The sequence below is a fragment of the Crotalus tigris genome, unplaced genomic scaffold, assembly GCF_016545835.1.
Source record: "Crotalus tigris isolate CLP2741 ecotype Arizona unplaced genomic scaffold, ASM1654583v1 scf7180000019789.198917, whole genome shotgun sequence".
Lineage (NCBI taxonomy): Eukaryota > Metazoa > Chordata > Lepidosauria > Squamata > Viperidae > Crotalus > Crotalus tigris.
The window spans coordinates 152513-174498 of NW_024097710.1; the positions used below are offsets into that span (position 1 = coordinate 152513).

Consider the following 21986-nt stretch of genomic DNA (forward strand, 5'->3'; position numbering starts at 1 on the left):
AAAGAAATTCTAAAACTCTCTGACATTGAAATTTTGCACAGTTTTTGAAGTTCAGTGCAAACAAGAAGAGTGCCACAAAAATACCGTATTCTTCAGCCTTTTGCTACCATACGAGTAGAACAGGCAAATATAAATTGAAACAATACTAAATTAATTCACTGCCTCTCCTCTGTGTACAAATGAGCCAATAAAGAATTGTTTTATAAAATTGTTTTATAAAATCCATTGGTTGTTTCTATGTTTTTGATTCTCTGAATGAATCTATTTATTTTACTATGCCAGCAGATAAACTATGTTTAATGAACTGTATTCCTTTGATCTGGCATGTATACAAATGGAGTCCCAAGAGAGATAGCTGTTTCTTCTTACTACTCACTGTTTTAAATGTTGTCTGGTTATATATAGTAGGACAGAATGAAGTGAGGTCCTAATGACATCATCCTAAGTAGCAACATGTGAAAAGAAAGACAATTCCTAGAGCTTTTTCAATTATCTATAATGTACAATTGACTTGGAGGTACAACTTGGTCAAAGGGGCAAACAATGAGCTCATGTTTGGGCAGAAATTGTCAAAGGTAGCTATTTAGCAGGAGAATAAACACTGCATATCAATCCATCTTCCATCCCCTAACCTGGAATGGAAAGAAATTTGTCAGAGAAACAAATACTCTTAATATACCATTATACAAATAATCTATTTTTGATCTTTTTTTGACATCAGCTCATTTTTAGTATTTGATATCATATAACAGTAACCTATTAACTAACTAGGTAACATGTCTTAAGAAGGAAATTTCTTCTTGGTTCTAGGTTGCTTCTCTCCTTGATTAGTTTCCATCCATTGCTTCTTGTCCCACCTTCAGGTACTTTGGAGAATAGCTTGACAGGGATTGCCACAAAGAAGAGGGAGTCAAGCTATTCTCCAAAGCACCATAAGGCCGGACAAGAAGCAATGGATGGAAACTAATCATGGAGAGAAGCAACTTAGAACTAAGGAGAAATTTCCAGACAGCTACAATAATTAATCAGTGGAACAACCTGCCTCCAGAAGCGGTGAATGCTCCAACACTGGAAGCTTTTAAGAAGAGATTGGACAACCATTTGTCTGAAATGGTATAGGACTTCCTGCTTGAGCAGGGGGTTGGACTAGATGACCTTCAAGGTCCCTTCCAACTCTGTTATTCTATTCTACTCTAATGATAAATGCCATTTGTCCTTCATTGTAAACTGAATAGATCCTTGTAGCTGACAAAAACATAATGCTTTAGAGTCCATATTGTAGCTTTTTAACTTTTTTAAATGTTGAAGTCAACACTTCAAGTGTTGTTATGTTGATATAGGGGTAGGAACAAATGCATATGCAAGCAAGGGCAAGTCCCTGCTGCTTTCTTGGCAAGTTTTAGAATTGATTTGCCATTGCCCTCTTCCTAGGGCTGAGAGAGAATGATTGGCTTCAGTTGGCTTTGGGCCTAAGACGGGACTAGAACTTACGATCTCCCAGTTTCTGGCTATCCTTAACCAACTAAACCAAACTAAATCTTCTTATTTATCCTATACGTATGTTATACTAAAGAACTTTTCCTTCACAGTTTCCCTCTCCCATTTTACCAATAAATGAGAATTCCTACTTAATTTATTTAACATTGCTTGATCTGTAGGAAAATGTCAGTATTAAAAATATAAACTCTGAATTTTTGAAAGGTTTAACAGTTGACTGACAGATTGATTTTTTTTGTGTGTGTGCTACTTCAGTCCCAAAAGGACTCTGAATAACTTCCATATCTTCATACATAGAGAGTTCAAAATAATTCTTAAAAAGCTGCAACATAATGAATTATAGTTGCAATTATAACCTCAATATGGTGTCTTTACCTCTAGCAAACCACAGGGATGCATGAGATAAATTTCTATTATGGCCCTAAGAATATGGATGTGAGTACTCTATGAGGTTCATTTCTATGTGCCTCAGGGTTCTGAGGGCTATTTTTAGAGTTTTTTTCATTAATCTTAGTGTTTCCCTATTGACATTTATCTTAGAGTGTTGACTTTTATTATTTATTGAGGGAGAGAGGTTAAGTCAGTTTCTGCATGCATGCTACTTTGAATGGTTTAGTTTAGATTGCTGAGATACATTTTTCCAAAATAAATGAATATATTAATCCTAAGCTTTTTTTCCTTCTTTGAGACAAGTAGAAAGATCTTACTATGGCCAATAGATAGCTAAAGGAAGGAGATTATTTTTAAAATCTTCTCATGAACTTGATCCAGTGTGCAAACATCTGACTGTCTAAATTCTCACATTATTCAAAATGACATTTATTTTAAGGACAAATATGCTAATGCATATTTTCTTATTCATTCACACCTTTTCAAATCAGTTATTTTAATTTATGACTAATATTGAAACAACATCCCTTGAGATCTTCATTTGGGGCTTCATTTTCCTGTTTTATTTTCACCATTCTGAGTGAGGAGCAAACTGAGAAACTAACTTCTTCATTCAGAATGGGCCAGTTGCTGCTGACACATAATATTTAAGCCTCTGTATTCCCCTTTCAACTATTTTAGACAGCTATAGAGCCAATAGAAGGCTGATGCATATGATTGAAGAACTATAATATGATTGAATTAAGTCTATAATTCTTCTCTATTATACAAATTCTGTGATGCAGAGGCTGCATTAAGTTATTAATCTATCCAGGGAATCATCAGATATTATGACTTGAAAGGAATCTTCTTATTTATGTAGTCCTGATCAGTGCAAGATTCAATTTAACCTGAGCAGGATGAAGTCCAGCCCTGTTCTAGACAGACTCTTCCTCTATTTAACAATTTTTGTTGTTGTTGTTGTTGTTGTTGTTAATTGCGAAGTCGTGTCCGACCCATCGCGACCCCATGGACAACATTCCTCCAGGTCTTCCTGTCCTCTACCATCTTCTGGAGTCCATTTAAATTCACACCTACTGCTTCAGTGACTCCATCCAGCCATCTCATTCTCTGTCGTCCCCTTCTTCTATTGCCCTCAATCTTTCCCAACATTAGGCTCTTCTCCAGTGAATCCTTCCTTCTCATTAGGTGGCCAAAATACTTGAGTTTCAACTTCAGGATCTGGCCTTCTAAAGAGCAGTCGGGGTTGATCTCTTCTAGGACCGACCGGTTTGAACGCCTTGCAGTCCAAGGGACTCGCAGGAGTCTTCTCCAGCACCACAGTTCAAAGGCCTCAAGTCTTTTGCGCTCAGCCTTTCTTATGGTCCAACTTTCACAGCCATACATTGCAACTGGAAAAATCATGGCCTGGACTATGTGAACTTTTGTTGGCAGGGTGATGTCTCTGCTTTTTAGAATGCTGTCTAGATTTGCCATAGCTTTCCTCCCCAGGAGCAAGCGTCTTTTAATTTCTTGGCTGCAGTCTCCATCTGAGGTGATCTTGGAGCCCAGAAAAATAAAATCTGTCACTACCTCCATTTCTTCCCCATCTATTTGCCAGGAATTGAGAGGGCCGGATGCCATGATTTGGTTTTCTTAATGTTGAGTTTCAAGCCAACTTTTGCACTCTCCTTCTTCACCCGCATCAAGAGGCTCTTTAGTTCCTCTTCACTTTCTGCCATTAGAGTGGTATCATCTGCATATCTTAGGTTGTTGATATTTCTCCCGGCAATCTTAATTCCAACTTTTGATTCATCTAGCCCTGCCTAGGGCTTTTTACTATCATGAATTCTTCCAGAACTTCAGAAATTCCAGAAATTCAGCTTGAATCTCCTTACTTTGCTTTCATTGCATTGGGTCTTGTCCTTTTCTCATTCTTCTCTTCTTTCACAAGGCAGATTTTATAGAATGTTATCACATCATCTTCCCTTAGTTTTCCTTTTAAAATCTGCAAACTAAATACAACATTTATGTTTATTAGATTTATTAAAGAAAAAAAATATCTCCAAAAAGAATCAGCAATGTCAAAACTCTGAAGCAAATAGAAATAAACCAGTCTAGACAGATCCATGCTCTTAGGACCATAATAGGGATTTGTCTTATGTAACCCTGTAGTTTGTCTCATGTGACAAATATGCTGATGTCCCCTTAAACATAACACAAGTTGTGCTAGAGGGCACATTTTGCCTCATTATGTGCACTGTGAGTGATAACTTTAAAGGCAGTGCTTTTGGTCATGTCATGAGTGAACTTTTCTCCTGATCTTAAAGAAAATATTTCAGATGCAGATTTTATGCCTATATGAGTTTATTTGCACTCTAAGTTTGCCCATCAGAATATATCTTATCCACATGAAAATTCACAAGTAAATATCTGTCTTCCTTTAGTATATTTCAGGCAATGAAATACTTATGTGAGAGACTTATACATTTTATTTTGGTTTAAAATGCTTATTTGTTTCTTATTTTACACATTTCTCATTGCCCATCATCTTCCCCTCTCCAATGTTCCCCTCGTAATCTGCTGACCTGCCTGCTGTTCATCCAGGAATGGATGAACAGCAGGCAGGTCAGCAGATTACAAGGGGGACATTGGAGAGGGGAAGATGGACAGCAGTGGAGGAGGGCAAACAGGAACAGCAGGTAGGAAGGGAAAGATATTGAGGAAGATACGGACTAGGAAGCGAAAGATATTGAGGAAGAGAACATCGATAGGAATGGTTGATGAAAGGCAGGAGCAATGTGTTAATCAACAGGTGGGAGGGTTGAAGGAAGGAGGATTGACAGGAATGGATGGAGTAGGGCAGGACGGGCAGGTTAGAGATAGAGGAGAATTGGAGAAAGAAGGGGTAATGGGAATGAATGATGTAATACAGGCATGGACGGATCGGCGGGTGGGGGGGAGAAGTGTTGAGGGAGCAAAGAAGGACAGGAATGGATCGGGCAGGACAGGAACAGCAGGGGGATCAGCAGACTGAGGGGGTAGACCAACTACCTGAGAGAGGAAGGTTGATAGGAAGGCAGGATGGGAAACAGGAACAGAAGGGAGACCGACAGAAGAGGAGGAGAGATAATTTGGAGAAGGGAAGAGTGATAGGAGAGGATGATGGTAGGCAGGAATGGTACACAAGTAAGCAGGTCAGGGAAAGGGAAATATTGGAGAAGGGAAAGATGACAGAAATGGAAAACAGAAGACAAAAAGGGTGTATGAATCGGCAGGTTAGGAGAGGAGGGGAGTTGGAGGAAGAAGATGAGATAGGAACTGGCAATGGAATACAAAAACGGCAGGTAGACCAGCAGCCCAACAGGGAGAATAAAAAGGAGAAACTCCGTGACAGGACTCGTGTAGTGCCGAATCAGAGGAGGCACCTTGCATTGGGTAGAGAGGAGGGATTGAGGAGTGTGTTGGTGATAACAGCGCAGGGAGGGGGAGACGGCACAAGGATGACAGAGCAGAAAAATACAATGTTAGAGTGCAAAAAAGAGAGGGTGGAACAGTTAAGGCAGTTACAGGCAATCAGGAAGAGTGGCCCTGTCACGAGGGCAATGAGTAGGCAGTTGGATCAGCAAGGGGATAAAAAGCCCCACTCTGAGGACGCTGGCAGAGGACCAGCGAAAGCTAAGTTGTTTTAACCTTGTATATAACTGTTTTTATTGTTTTTAAATGTTGTTTTAACAATAAATAACTGGAGTATACTCTTCCCGGAGATCGAAGATTGCATCATTGAACATATATGTATGTATGTATGTATGTATGTATGTATGTATGTATGTATATTTAAAAAGTGGAATGTGATATGTGCTGGTTTCATAACAAGCACTATCTTCTTGATTGCAGAAAGAGGTTTTTGATGAGCAATTAGCCTTTGTAGTCTCCAAGATATCACAAATTTATCATAGATACCCCAGGTGGTATTAGAAGTTGGAATTATAAAAAAATATCATTTTAATGTACATTATAGTAGATAGAAAGCAAAATTATTAGGAGGGAAAATATAATTTCCATGAATTACAAAGAAAATCATGTAAATGAAGGTCAAGTAAAATATCAAAACATCTTTTTTCCTGATATGAAAAGCATTACTGGAAGAAAAAAAGGTTGGCAATTTCAATCATCTAATTCCCTGAGGAACTTGAAACTAACCTCACAAGTAATTGTTTGTCCTTTGCAGGGTTATATTCAGGCTTACTTTGAGCAATGTTAATGACTTGATTAATGCAAGGCAAATTGCTGATGGCCTTTGTGAATAACATTTAGAGAATTATTGACAAAATATATGACAATTCTGCATGAGATATCCAAGCCTAATCATATAGGCCTTCATTAAAAAAAGATTCCTAAGAATATTCCTGAACTCAAGCAGCATTTTAGTGAGAATGGATTGTTGATGTGACAGAATTGGACTGTTAAAATTGGATAGAATTGATAACGATCCCTTTTAAGATGGAATCTTGATTCTGGGATCTTCAGTTTGATTTTGATAATTTGATACATTGAATCAAACCCAGGAAAAAATTGAAAAGACAGCTTGCTAGCAATACATATGTCTTAAATCATTCTAAATTGAACATAAGAAAGTCATATCATGCAACTACTGAAAGAAAAATTTAAAGGAGTCCCTTTTATGAGAGGTAATAATTCTATTTAACTCTGTATTAGTGAGACCACAACAAAACATTATGTATTCAAAGGACTTTGACAAACTTGATGGTGTCCAGAGAAAATAGATTATGCATCCACCAGGCAACTGTGAAACTAGTTCAGTTACATTCAGAGTACCAAAGGAACTTGCTGATGGCCTAATCTTGCTCTGTACAATATAATCTGGATTCACTTTAATAAGTGTAGCAAAAGATTTACACTGAAGAAACTGATTCAGTCAACATTATTTATCTCTGACGACAAAACAAATATAAACCTTTAGTTTTATTAAGCTCATTAAATACATCAACCAATATATAATTATTACATATTAATAATTATTACATATGAATAATATGTGAGAGGGAACTTGGAGTCCTAGTGGACAATCACTTAAATATGAGCCAACAGTGTGTGGCAACAGCCAAAAAAGCCAATGCAATCCTAGGCTGCATTAATAGAAGGATAGAATCATGATCATATGAAATTCTACTGTAGTACTGCTTTACAAAGTCTTAGACCACAATAAAAAGGTTGTTGAAACTCCTGAAAGAGTGCAGAGAAGAGCAAAAATAATGATTAAGAGGCTGGAGTCTAAAAAATATAAAGAACAGTTACAGGAATTGGGTATGTCTAGTCTAATGAAAAAAGTGTGGGTGATGTGATAGCAGTGTTTCAATATTTGGAGGATCCTACAGAGATGAGGGGGTCAAACTATTTTCCAAAGCACCAAAAGGTGAGACAAGAAACAGTGGTTGGAAACTAACCAAGGAGAGAAGCAACCTAGAACTAAGAAGAAATTTCCTAACAATGAGAGCAATCAACCAATGGAATAGCTTTCCTTCAGAGGTTGTGGGTACTCCATTACAGGAGGCTTTCAGAAAGAGACTGGACAACTAGTTGTCTGAAATGGTATAGGGTCTCCTGCTCAAGCAGAGGGTTGAACTAGAAGACCTCCGAAGTCCCTTCCAACTCTATTATTCTATATCTATGTCTAATTTGCCATGTTCTGGAGAAGACAAAGAGGAGTGCTCCTCATCATCATTTGGAATGAGCAAGCAAAATAGGAGAGACATAAGCCTCTAAATTTGTCCTAATTTAAATATGAACTATTCCAAATTTTATTTATTTATTTATTTATTTATTTATTTATTTATTTACAAATATTTATATGCCGCCCAATCCCAAAGGACTCAGGGCGACGTACAAGGTTAAAAACAGTCATAAAAGAATAAAATAATCCAGTCATACCGCGAGTCCGATCATATCCCGGCCCCCCGGGGACATCAGCCCCAGGCCTGCCGGAACAGGAGAGTTTTAACGGCTTTCTTAAAGGCCGGCAGGGTGGGAGTAGTTCGAACCTCGGGGGGAAGTTGATTCCACCAGGTCGGAGCCACCACAGAAAAGGCCCTTCCCCGGGGGCCCACCAGCCGACACTGTCTGGCCGACGGAACCTGAAGGAGGCCCAATCTATGGGACCCCACCGGTCTCTGGGAGCTGTGCGGCAGAATGCGGTCCTGTAAGTAACCTGGCCCTATGCTATGAAGGGCTTTAAAGGTGATAACCAACACCTTGAATTGCGTCCGGAGACCCACAGGAAGCCAGTGCAGCTCGCGGAGGATAGGTGACACGTGGGTGTACCTTGGCGCGCCCACAATCGCTCTCGCGGCTGAGTTCTGAACCAACTGCAGTCTCCGAACGCCCTTCAAGGGTAGCCCCATGTAGAGCGCGTTACAGTAATCCAGTCTTGAGGTGACGAGGGCATGAGTGACTGTGATTAAAGCCTCTCGGTCCAAATAAGGCCGCAACTGGTGCACTAGGCGAACCTGTGCAAAGGTCCCCCTGGCCACAGCCGATAGATGTTGTTCCAAATTTAGCTGTGAGTCCAGGAGGACACCCAAGTTGCGTGCCTGCACTGAGGGAGGTAAATTTGCCCCCCCCAGGACTAAAGATGGACCATCCAGTTGGCCTTTGGGAGGCAAGACCCAGAGCCACTCGGTCTTGTCAGGGTTGAGTCTAAGCCTGTTCACCCCCATCCAGACCCTCACATCTTCCAGGCACCGGCACATCACGTCGACTGCTTCACTGAAAGGACACGGGGTGGAGATATACAATTGGGTATCATCCGCATACTGATGATACCTCACCCCGTGTCGCCGAATGATCTCACCCAGCAGTTTCATGTAGATGTTAAAAAGGAGGGGGGACAGGACCGAGCCCTGAGGCACCCCATAATCGAGGCGCCTAGGGGTCGATCTCTGTCCGCCTGCCAACACCGACTGCGACCTGTCAGAGAGGTAGGAGGAGAACCACCACAATACGGTGCCGCCCACCCCCACCTCTTCGAGATGACGCAGAAAGATACCATGATCGATGGTATCGAAAGCCGCTGAGAGGTCAAGAAGCACCAGGATAGAGGAATAACCCCTATCCCGGGCTCGCCAGAGGTCATCGGTCAGTGCGACCAAAGCAGTCTCAGTGCTGTAGCCGGGCCTGAAACCAGATTGAAAAGGGTCCAGATAATTGGTTTCCTCCAAGGATCGCAAGAGTTGAGACGCCACCACCTTCTCTACAACCTTCCCCACAAAGGGGAGGTTGGAGACGGGACGAAAGTTCTTCAAAACAGCTGGGTCCAGGGAAGGCTTCTTGAGGAGGGGCCTCACCACCGCTTCCTTTAAAGGTTGCGGGAAAGACCCCTCCATCAAGGAGGCGTTGATTATCGCCTGGAGCCAGCCTCGTGTCACCTCCCTACTGGCAGAAACCAGCCAGGAGGGGCACGGGTCCAATAAACAGGTGGTGGCATTCATTGCCCTCACGGCCTTGTCCACTTCATCAGGGGTCACAGGCTCAAACTCGCTCCAGATAACATGACTAAGACCAGCCCCTGGCAACTCGGCTGGCACTGCCCAGGTCTCTCTGAATCTGAGCGATTTTGTCCGACAGAAACTGAACAAACTCCTCAGCTCTCCCCTGCAAGGGTTCCTCCGCCTCCTCCACTTTAAGAAGGGAGTGGGGGGACTTCCGGTGGTTCCAGCGATGACGAATGGCGGCGTTTTACAAAGCCGCCCGTTCCTGGTGCGTGTAAAAGCCGCGGGACTTTGACAATCAGCTGTCCCGTGGCTTGAATCTCCTCCCTGGGAAAAAGGGAGGAGGAGAGCTCTCAGGTAGAGGTAAGAGCTCCCCTGGATTCCTGTTATTTTGGGGATCGGAGGGTAGAGCTCCCTCGGAGCCTGAGCAACTCCGCGTTCCAGGGAGACTTCATTCCGAAGTTTTTGGGATGAAGCAAGTTGCCGCTTCCACATCTGCTTTTTTTTCCAGCTGCTTGTGAGTATTTGAAAGCAGACGGAGCAGACCAGGAGAGACTGTGCTTAAGTTTGATGGTGCCTTTAACTTCAGCAAGTTTCCTCTTCCTTTTCTTTTGTTCACTTTCCCTTTAGAAGAAAGGGAAAGTGAAAACTAAAATGGCGATCGTCTTTCTTGCCTGATTTGCATTACAGAGTAAAACCTGGATACAGATTAACTCTTTAAATACAGAAGTAAGAATTTGGCTTTTATTCTTTCCTCTTTTTTTCTCTATTTTTTTTTCTCTTTTTTTTAAGAACACTTAAAAGAACTGTGCCCTTTTTTTTTTTCAATAAGAATCTTTCTTCTTGGAACTTAAGAAAATGGCTTCAAAACGTCTGCCTCCCGCCCCTAAGGTTCCTATTTCTTCTCCAATGCCTCAGCCTGCATCTCAGAAACCAAAATCACCTCCACCTTCTCCTCCTCCTCCTGCAATTTCTCTTAATGATTTACAAGATGCTTTAAAACAGCATGCCTTGGATATTAAGGAGGAGGTAAAAGATCTTATAATTGCAGAGAGGGCTAATACAGAAGAATTATTGGAGAAAAAGAATAAACAAGTAAGAGACCATATCCTTCTGGCCTTTCAGGGCCTAGCCCTGCACATAGAAAGGATTGATGACCAGATGGAAAAGATTACTGAAAATGCATCAAGGATGGAATTTAGAATGCAGGAGGTAGAGAACAAGATAGAAATTACACAGGATGAACAAATCATTTCACAATATAGGGAGATGGAACACGCATTGCGTATCAGAGGCCTGAGGGAGAACCCTCAGGAAGACTTAAAGATGCTTATTGTGAAAGATATTGCTCCTAATATTGGTTGGCGGCCTGAAATAATTGAGAATGAGATAGAAAAAAATTTTAGAGTTAATTCACGGGTTGCTAGACAGAGAAATCTACCAAGAGATGTGGTTATTTATTTGTCTAGAAGATCTATTGTTGATTATAAGATCTTTACAAAAATTTTGGCAAATAGATTAATGCAGGTTATGAAAGACTTGATTCACAGTGATCAAGCAGGATTTATAACAGGGAGATATATGAAACATAATGTTAGACAAATTATTAACTTAATTGAGTACTTGGATAAGAATAATCAGATTCCTGTGGCTTTTATCTTTTTGGACGCTGAAAAAGCTTTTGATCAATTGGACTGGCAATTTTTATTTTCTTTGGTAGAGAAAATGAATTTTGGGGATAATTTTTTACATGCACTTAAAGCTATATATCAGCAGCAATCTGCACAAATTGTTGTAAATGGGGGATTGACTGAGAATTTCAATATTCAAAAAGGGACAAGACAAGGATGTCCATTATCCCCATTGTTATTTGTTTTAACATTGGAAATTTTATTGATTCAGATTCGGGAATCGAAGTTAGTTAAGGGTGTAAAGATAAGGAAGAATGAGTATAAATTGCGGGCATTTGCGGATGATTTGGTTTTAATTTTGGAACAGCCGAATCAGGCGATTGATGGTTTATTAGAACTTATAACACAGTATGGGAATGTTTCTGGTTTTAAAGTTAATAATTATAAGACTAAGATATTATCTAAGAATATGTCAGTTAAAGAAAGGGAAAGTTTGATTAAAGCCACAGGTTTTCAGATGGTAAAAAAGGTTAAATACTTGGGAGTATATCTAACTGCTTCAAATGGAAAATTGTACAAGAACAATTATGGACCACTATGGGCAAAAGTCCAAAAGGATTTAATAGATTGGAAAAAATTGCAATTGTCATTGTTGGGGAGAATTTCAGCTGTAAAAATGAATGTTCTACCAAAGTTTCTTTATTTGTTTCAGATGATACCTATTCTTAAAAAAGAGGCAAATTTGGAGGAATGGCAAAAGGGTATCAATAATTTTATATGGGCCGGGAAGAAACCAAGGGTTAAATTTAAGATATTACAGGATGCTCGAGAAAGAGGGGGACTTAAGGCACCCAATTTGAAATTATATTATGATGCAGCCGCCCTAACTTGGTTAAGTGATTGGCTTAATTTAACAAATATGGATATTCTTTTTTTGGAAGGTTGGGATTTAATATATGGTTGGCATGCATATTTAATTTTTAATAAGAAAGTTGATCGGACTTTTAAATCACATATTTTGAGGAATGCCTTACTTCGTGTTTGGAAGAAGTATTATTATAGATTAAATTATAAAATACCTATCTGGGGGATTCCCAGACATGCAATTGAGGGAACCTCTAAGGGGACAAATTTTGATAAAATTTCATATAAAGAATTGTTAATTTGTTCTGGTTCGAATTGGCATTTGAAATCCCTAGATGTATTAAGGCAGCAAAATATTCTACAGTCATGGTTTCAATATTTACAAATAATGGATAGATGGACTGTAGACAAGAAAGAGGGAATAACACTAGAAGATAGACAATTGGTTATTCAGATTAAAAACCAAGGTCCGGCTCATATAAAAAGAATATATAATGTTTTATTAGAGTTAGATTCGGAAACAGAATTGGTTAAAGATTGTATGATTAAATGGGCTCAGAATATACAGGAGCCGATCTCATTGGATTTATGGGAGATAATTTGGATAAGAAATGTTAAATTTACACAAGCTCAAAATTTGAGAGAAAATTTTTATAAAATGTTTTATAGATGGCATTTAGATCCTAAAAAATTATCTTGTATGTATTCCAACATACAGCCCAAATGTTGGAGATGTGGCAATAATGATGCGACATACTTTCATATTTGGTGGAATTGTAAAAAAGTAAAGGCTTTTTGGATTATGATTTGGTGGAACATTCAAAAGATTTTTAGAAAGAAGATAAAGTTTACTCCTCAACTATTTTTACTTGGTATTTTTGTTGACTTAAATGAAAAAGAAACTACTTTGATGTTGAATTTATTAACTGCAGCAAGGTTACTAGTAGGTCTATATTGGAAGAAAGATTCTTTGCCTACTTTAGAAGAATGGATATTTAAAGTATCTAGTTTTGCAGAAATGGCAAAAATTTCTGCTTATTTAAAGGATCATACACAAGAAAGATATATTACTGTATGGGGAAGGTGGATAGATTATATTCAGAAAAAATATGGAATTAAAAAGTTTTATTTATTTTATGAATGAATATCAAATATTATAGAGAATTGTTTTATAAGTTATGGAGTTAAAGGTTAATTATGATATTTTTTTTCTTTCTCTCTTTTTTTTTTCTTTTTTTTAATTATTATAATTTTCTTTTTCTTTTTTTTTCTTAACCCTGTATTCTGCTCTGGGAAGTGAAGGGAGGGGGGTGGGGGTGGGAGGGAGGGTAAGGGGGGGTTTCTCTATTTTAAAATTTTATTGTATTTTTATAAATGATTGTATGTTTTAAAAAAATAAAAATTTTCAATAGAAAAAAAAAAAAAGAAGGGAGTGGGTCACCCTAAACAAGGCGGCCGGGCAAGATTCTGCGGATGCAATAAGTGCGGAAAAGTGAACACGCTTTGCCGCCCTTATCGCCACTAAATAAGTCCTAAGATAGGCTCTTAATAGTGATCGGTCAGATTCAGAGTTACTGGCCCTCCAACATCGCTATAGACGTCTATTGTGGCGCTTCATCTCACGGAGCTCCTCAGTAAACCAAGGGGCCCTCCGGGGACCACCACCACAGAGAGGTCGCAAAGGCGCAATTCGATCCAGGGCCCTGGACGCCACCTCATTCCAGGCCGCAACCAGGGACCCGGACGAGTTGTGGACAAGGGAGTCAGGTATTTCCCCAAGCTCCTCCTGGAACCGATCTGGGTCCATTAGGCGCCTGGGGCGGAACCACCTAGTCGGCTCCCTCTCCCTGCGATGGGGGAGTGATGCTCTGAAGTCCAGCCTCAATAGGAAATGATCTGTCCATGACAAGGGCGAGATCTCTATTCCCCTTAATTCCAGATCATGTCTCCATTGCCCCGAGAGAAACACAAGGTCGAGTGTGTGACCACCCCTATGAGTTGGATCCTGAATTACCTGGGTCAGGTCCATGGTTGCCATGGAAGCCATGAACTCCTGCGCCGCCTCTGAGCGATCACCGAGTGATGGCAGGTTAAAGTCCCCCAGTATTATAAGTCTGGGGAACTCCACCGCCAACCCGGCTACTGACTCCAGCAACGCAGGCAGGGCTGTTGCAATGCAGCTGGGAGGTAGGTACGTCAGCAACAAGCCCAACTGAACCCGTGAACCCAACTTCAATAGGAGGGACTCACACCCAACAACCTCTGGGGCAGGAATCCCACGAGGGCTCAAGGACTTCCGAGCGATGACTGCCACTCCCCCACCCCTGCCCTGATGTCGAGGCTGATGGAGCACCACAAACCCGTCCGGGCACATCTCCGAGAGGGAAACACTCCCCTCAGGGCCCAGCCAGGTTTCGGTTATACATGCCAGGTCCGCCCCGCTGTCCAATATTAAATCATGGACAAGGGGGGCTTTGCTGACAACGGACCTGGCATTAAGCAACAGCAGCCTACAATTAGGGCCCTGTACTCCCCTGTCACCAGTACTACAGGATGAGCCTTTTGAGGGGCCGGAACAAGGAATCGCTCTAACATAGCGAGTCCTCGTTCCCCAAAGATGGCCTGCCCCTCGGCTCCCGCCATATCTGCCCATCCCAGTCATGACCAGGATGCTCCGACCTTCTCCCCTCCCCGGAATACCTCCACCCTCACCAGCCTTCTCCCTTCCTGACCGGACTCGCTTTCCATACAAACCAAGCCCAAGGGTAAGTCCTGCCCCCCCTACTTTTGCTATTGCACTCAGCAGAGGGGGTACCAGGCTCCACCCCCGACTCCACCATTCTCATACCCCAAACACTCAATACACATTCACACTCAATTTATATACATAAAAAGTAAAAAATGTCTGCATTCATACACCCTAAATACAATAATAAATGTATATATAACAGGGCCACCATTCATCTACATGCATACTCACACCCACAGCAAACATTCTCTAAAAAAAATAGTATTGCTCCTCTGTGTCCCAGGCTGGTCCAATGTGGCCGGCTAGATGATCGTTAAGTACTTGTCTTGGGGCAGACTGTACTTAGCCTTATGCTCCTCAAAGAGCTGGGTCAACTTCTCCAAGTTGTTACTGGCCGTCAGCGCAACAGCGGCAATTGCTGCCAAGGCAACGGGCGAAGTCACACGGGGGACCCAGGTCACTGGAGAAGGCCCCGCTGCGGAGCCTGAGGAAAACGACGAGGCGGCGGCGGCGATGATAGCGGAGAAGGAAAAGGAAGCCACACACGGGGCAGCGAAGGTTGGCTGAGCGCCGGGACGGGTTGCCCAGGTGGGCTGCTGCGGCGAGTCCTGACGCCACGGGGGGGCTGTGGCTGCTGGTGGAGCAGGCCGACACTCTCCAGCGGCAGAAAGTCAGGCTGTGGGTCGCTGCCATGCGGGACGCAGGATATGCCGGGCAGCGGGGACGAGGCGGTGGCAGCCTCCAGGCACAGCAAAGCGGCCGAGGCAAAAGACAAAAGCTCTACACAAACCCAGTTAGAAAACTGGCTAACCAGACCAAGCTTCAGGGGAAAGGAAGCCATGAGGGTAAGAACACTGGGCTGGGCAGGGTAAGGCGGGGTAAGGCGGGCAGGGTAAGGCAGGGTAAAGCGGGGCAGCAGGGTAAGGCGAGGCAGCGGCAGCTGTAAAAGCCCCGGACGAGGCATGCATTCTCCTTGGCGAAGGTTGAGAAATTTTCCTCTGCCCGGGAAACTACCCGGCAGCTCCGTCGCCTGCTTCGCCCGAGCCCTGCCTCTTTTCCAAACTTGTTGATAGGCCCGAATGCCACCACTAGCCCGGCTCTAGTCCCCGCCTATTTTCAGCTCCGGCGCAGCAATGGTGGCGTCGGCCTTGGAGCTTTCCTTCGTCCTTGAACCTTTGCAAGCTGCCGCGGGCTCCACAAGAAGGGCGCGAACGAGCCTCTGTCGGTGGAAAGAAGCTGCGCCCGCCCCGCGCTGGGCTTGGGGGCTCTCAGTCTTCGGAGACGAACAGAAGTGGCCATTGCACCCAGGCGAAGTTCGGCTCCTCAGCCTGGAGTTTCGGCGTCCAAGGCAGAGCCGAACTGGATTAAAGGCCTGGAGACTGCAGGGCGAAGCGGGCGCAGCTCCTCCACCACACGCCGTCCCGTCCGGCGAGGCTGCTTTCGGGCAAGCCCGGCACCGGCTGGTCCCTCGCTGGGGTTGGTGTCGGTGGTGAATCTGGCTTCCCCCGTTGATTTTGTTTGTCAGAAGCTGGCTGCTCTTGCCGCTTGCGCCGCCCCAGCTCACATCCTCGGCCGGCTTGGAGAAGATTTGGACTATGTTTTGTTTGTGATCCAAAGATTCAAAAGAATAAAGAAATATAGATATATTTGCAGAAAGGACTATATTTTTTTTAAAATGTATATGGTAGTCCTGAACTTACAATCTTTCATTTAATGGCCAAAGTTAAGATGGTTCTGAAAAATGTCTAGTCCTCATACTTATGACAAGTCCTTGCACTTATGTCTCAGCATCCCCATAGTCACATGATCAAAATTCAGGATTTGGCAAGTGGCATATATTTACAATGATTATGTCCACAGCATTCCTCTGATCCACCAAGTGACAAAATTAGTGGATCAGAGGAATGCTGTGGACATAATTTACTTGGACTTCAGTAAGGCATTTGATAAAGTAGATCACAACCTACTACTTGACAAGATAGAAAAATGTGGGGTAGACAGAACCACCACCAGATGGATCCGTAGCTGGCTGACCGGCCGTACTCAGCGAGTGGTCCTCAATGGAACTGCATCTATATGGAGGGAAGTGTGTAGTGGGGTGCCCCAGGGCTCTGTTCTGGGCCCAGTACTCTTCAACATCTTCATCAACGATTTGGATGAAGGGATAGATGGGGAACTCATCAAATTTGCAGATGACACCAAGCTGTCAGGAATAGCCAACACTCCAGAAGACAGGCTTCAGGTACAGAAGGATCTGGACAGACTTGAACACTGGGCACTAACTAACAAAATGAAATTCAATGGTGAAAAAAGCAAGGTTCTACATTTAGGCAAGAAAAACCAAATGCACAAGTACAGCATAGGTGGCACCATGCTCAATAGTAGTAACTGTGAGAGGGACCTCGGAGTCCTAGTAGACAATCACTTAAATATGAGCCAGCAGTGTGCGGCAGCTGCCAAAAAGGCCAACACAGTACTAGGCTGCATTAACAGAGGGATAGAATCAAGATCACGCGAAGTATTAATACCACTCTTCAATGACTTGGTAAGGCCACACTTGGAATACTGCATCCAGTTTTGGTCACCACGATGTAAAAAAGATGTTGAGACTCTAGAAAGAGTACAGAGAAGAGCAACAAAGATGATTAGGGGACTGGAGGCTAAAACATATAAGGAACGGTTGCGAGAATTGGGTATGTCTAGTTTAACGAAGAGAAGGACAAGGGGGGACATGATAGCAGTATTCCAATATCTCAGGGGCTGCCATAAAGAAGAGGGAATTAAGCTATTTTCCAAAGCACCTGAAGGCAGGACAAGAAGCAACGGGTGGAAACTAATCAAGGAGAGAAGCAACCTAGAACTAAGGAGAAACTTCCTGACAGTGAGAACAATTAATCAGTGGAACAGCTTGCCTCCAGAAGCAGTAAATGCTCCAACACTGGAAGTTTTTAAGAAGAGACTGGACAGCCATTTGTCCGAAATGGTGTAGGGTTTCCTGCCCGAGCAGGGGGTTGGACTAGATGACCTCCAAGGTCCCTTCCAACTTTACTATTATTATTATTATTATTATAGCATCCCAGGGTCACCATTTAGAAGCTTCTCAGCTGACTTCCAACAAGCAAAGTCAATGGGGAAAGCCAAATGATTTGCTTAATAATCACAGCAAAAAGGTAATAATCAGTTTTCAGTCACTTAATGACCAAATTTCTGATCCCAATTGTGGTAGTAAGCTGAGGACTACCTGTACTGATTACCAGATTCAATTCAGATGTAATCCTATGATTTTTAGAGCATCTGATTCAATTGGGATTAGAGTTTTTTGAAGTCACCTGATTCTACTCAAAGCTCATGTTCAAAATAAGATTTATTGATTAGCATGAGAAAACCACAGTGTAGCAAGTATTTCGATGCAGAAATTATCTTTAAAATCCTTAAAGCACATTTTTTTTTCTTGGCTCTCTTCCCCAGTTTCCAGTTTTAGCATTTATGGAGAAACCACAACACATGTCTCATTTTTTTTGCAGACACCCCTTTCTCTAATGCTTAAATCTCCAGAGACACCCCTGTACAGTTCTTAAGACATCTTGCAACATTTCCATTTCAATCTAGTTTGACTCAACATTTAAACTTCAGGGAAACCTAATGCATATCCATAATGTAGTTCTCTCCGACTCATTGAGTTTGAAAGCAACTGATGTGGCACCACCGCGTGTCTGACCCATTCACACTTATTTGACTACAGGAAGAACAAGGCAATTCTAGGAAACATTGAAAATATATATTTCTTCTTAGATCTTATTGCAACCAGCCGTTCAAGATTTTCACAAGATTCTACAGTTACCGTCTTGAGCAGTTACCTTCTTTCCTATAAAATTCAGTTTGTATTTTTTGCAGATTAGTAAAAAAATCTTCTTTCATATTCTAAAACCCTAATGTGCATATGAATTGTGTACATGTCTTGTTTCTGTACAGCTATAACAAAAATAACAATTTTTTTGCAAAAACACAGATTTGTCATAATTTGAAATAAATGTAAATAAATACACTTTACTGTGTATACTGCAGTTTATTAGAAGTTACATTAACCAATGTAGAGATAAGAAGAGCAGATAAAAGAGCTTCAAAATGGGAATCAGATAAAAAATATCCTTATCTGATTAGACCAGAAATACTTCCAGTATGAATGCTACTGTGAGGGGCAACTATACTTCGAGTTCTCTAGTAAAAATGTTTCATTGTTATTTCTGTATATAAATTGCAGCTTCCTAGATTTTGTCTAAATTATAAGGAAAAACTTCCAGATAGAGTGGCCCGTTCATTAGTGGAAAAATTTGCCTATGAAAGTTGTGGGGACTCCATCTCTGGAGATTTTTTTAAAAAAAGACTAGGCAGCTTCTTCTCATGGACAGTTGAATAATTTTCCTGCATGTGGCCGATGGTTGGATTAGAAGTGACCTCTTCTAATTCCACAGATCTATCATTTGTTCTACATGGGAATGAAATGGGTTTATCTGCAAAGAAATCTAAGTGTTAAGGGTGAATGATATAGGATATATAGTTTTGCCTTAGGGAACATGTCTTAATACACATACTGATAATCTTTATATTGTATATTTGTGACACTGTTAATGGTGATCTATAACAGCTGAAGTCCTATGACTCCTCAGATGAGCTGTGAATAATCTGTAGGGAATAAGAAGGATTTCCTTGATGGAGATATGCAAAAGCTGTTGCTTAAGCAAAGGGGGCTAAAGTATTATTAAGTCTGGAAACCCCCCCCCCAGATAACATTTGAAAGCATCTTATATAGATAACTACCTATTAATTCAAATGTATTGAGGAGGAAGAGGTATAGTACATCAGATTTGAAAAATTCTTTGATTAATCTCAGTAAAATCCTGTGGAGTTGATTTCCCTGTCCAGTCTACTTAATGGGGCTGACAGCCCAATAGTGTGTGATGGAGCCGTAATGATAAGGCCAATTCAGGAGGCAATAATGTGGTTCACTACAGCAGCTTTGCCTTATATATTTTAAAAAGCATTTCACATAATATTTGTAAAATATATAATCATATTCTCATCAAATTGATGCATATTCTCAATAATACAAATGTTTATCCAAGAGGATATTTTCCACTCCAATAGGACTATTAAGTCCAGTTGTACATCAAGAGTAGAAGAGTCAAGAGGAAACACTAACTCTTTTGGATTAAATAAAGAGAAATGAAAAAGAATTAAAACATTCTCTAGAGGAGACAAGTATTTCTCAACAAATTACACTTCTACAACTACAATTATCTTTATTAAGAGTAAGGGAAATGGAAATAAAAACGAATTCTGTATAGTAAATATATTGAGTTTGCAAATAAAACAGGGATGTGGCTAGCATATAAATTAAGAAAAACATTATACTGAAATTGTAAGAGAGGTATTACCTCTGTCTTGCAGCCTTACAAAAAGCATTGCATTAACATTATTCTAATTTATATAATAGAAGTGACATTTTCTGTAGAGAAAATAAAGACTATCTAAAGAAACACAATTTATCTTGTATTACAGAGGAACAGCGACAGATTATAAATACATCTGTCATTGTACAGAAAGTTTCTGAAGCTATAAAAAAGGGTAAAGTAGGAAAGGCTCTAGGACCAGATGGATTATCAGGTTCTTGTTATCAAAGTTTTGATACTTTTACAATCTTTACAAAACACAATTACTTCTGTCCTAAAGGGAGGAAAAATGCCAGAGAATTGGAAAAGGGTCAATATGGCATTAATTTCTAAGGAGGGACAAGATTTGATTTTAACAACAACAACAATAAAACCTATAGGCCCATATCATTATGGGTTGCCTTCAAACCTTCAAAGCACTTTTCAGGCATCATTCAATGAGGACTAACATGGAAGAGCTCCATAATAATAGTAATAATAATAATAATAATAATAATAATAATAATTTCTGACCTTAGCATGACATAGCTTCTTAAGACTGAAAAACCAAATCACACTGAAACTGCCTGAATCAGAAACTATATCTTACGCGGGACTCTCAATCAAACTTTTGGTGATCTGGGTCATGACCCACTCCATGGTGACCAGGGTAGATATGAATTCCCAAGCTGTCTCAGACTCTGTGCCTTAGGGAAGTTACATTGAAATTCTCCAGTACCACAGCTCTGAAGAGCTCCACTACCACTCCTGCAATAGTATTGAATTGTTTGGCAGGATGTCCACTTCAAACTACATTGTTATCTGATCTCCTAAGTCCAGCCTTACAGATAGAGTGTATAGCTATCTCTAAAGCAGGGGTCTTCAAACTTGGCCCTTTTATGACTTGTGGACTTCAACTCCCAGAATTCCTCAGCCAGGCACGTTGGCTGAGGAATTCTGGCAGTTGAAGTCCACAAGTCATAAAAGGGCCAAGTTTGAAGACCCCTGCTCTAAAGCAGCACCTCAGACAGCCATTGAAAGTCTTGCAAACAAGAATAGCCATTTTATCATCCCATTCCTGGGGTCATGGCTGGTCCTGTATTCAAAAAACAGGTAGAACTTATTAAATATTAGTGTTCAATGAGTTGCATCTTTAGCTTCAGTCCACTTGCAAAATGTTTGAATGGGTAGAAAATGTATTTTAGAACAGAAGACCCCCAAAATAGTTTAAGAGCATAATAGCCTTTCTCCCCCCCCCCAAGTTTATTATTCTATGTTAGAATGTGATTTAATTATTAACCATGCAGCAATGCTTTTGGAGAACATGTACGATCTTTAGCTCATTGTCCACAATGATGGATTGCATATTTTACAGATGAATGGAGAAAGAGTGACTTTCGTAAAGAAAAGTTGATGAAGTGAATATTTCTGGACACAGAAGGATCCTGATTCTGATCTTCTGCAAATTATTTCACCGTAACAAATGGTGTTGGTTTTCCTCATGAGATTCTCTATTTAGGAGTGCAGTGTAAGGGGGGGGGGGAAAGGAAGTTCAATGTGAATTGCCTACCAAAGCAGAGGAGAAAAGCCATTTAAAAGAAGAATCTGTGAACATGGAAATATAGTGTTTTCTCCATTTTTGTTTTTTATTATAATTGGTTTTAGAATCAGCACTTGCGGTATCCAAGAAATGATTGTTACAATTTCTTCTGCAAAGAATGAAGAAATATGGACTGCCTTGCAAATGAACATTTAATTGGCATTTTGTATATCCCACAGCTATTTTATTTCTTCTGGATTAAGAAAGGAAACACATACACACAGAAATAATTTTGCATTTTGTCAAGAACTTCAGTTAGTCTTTGACTGAAGAGTATTCCAAGTGTAAAACTTTGGAAAAATGTGTACTTTGCTAAATGAATGAACAGAAAAAAATATC

At 41.0% G+C, this 21986-nt stretch overlaps 1 protein-coding gene across 1 annotated transcript in view; it reads left to right on the forward strand.

The window, feature by feature from the left end:
* LOC120317717 (metabotropic glutamate receptor 7-like) overlaps positions 1–21986 on the forward strand; it is a gene marked incomplete at its 5' end in the record, with an annotated part of 119034 nt that overhangs the window by 86089 nt on the left and 10959 nt on the right. The window lies entirely within an intron of this gene.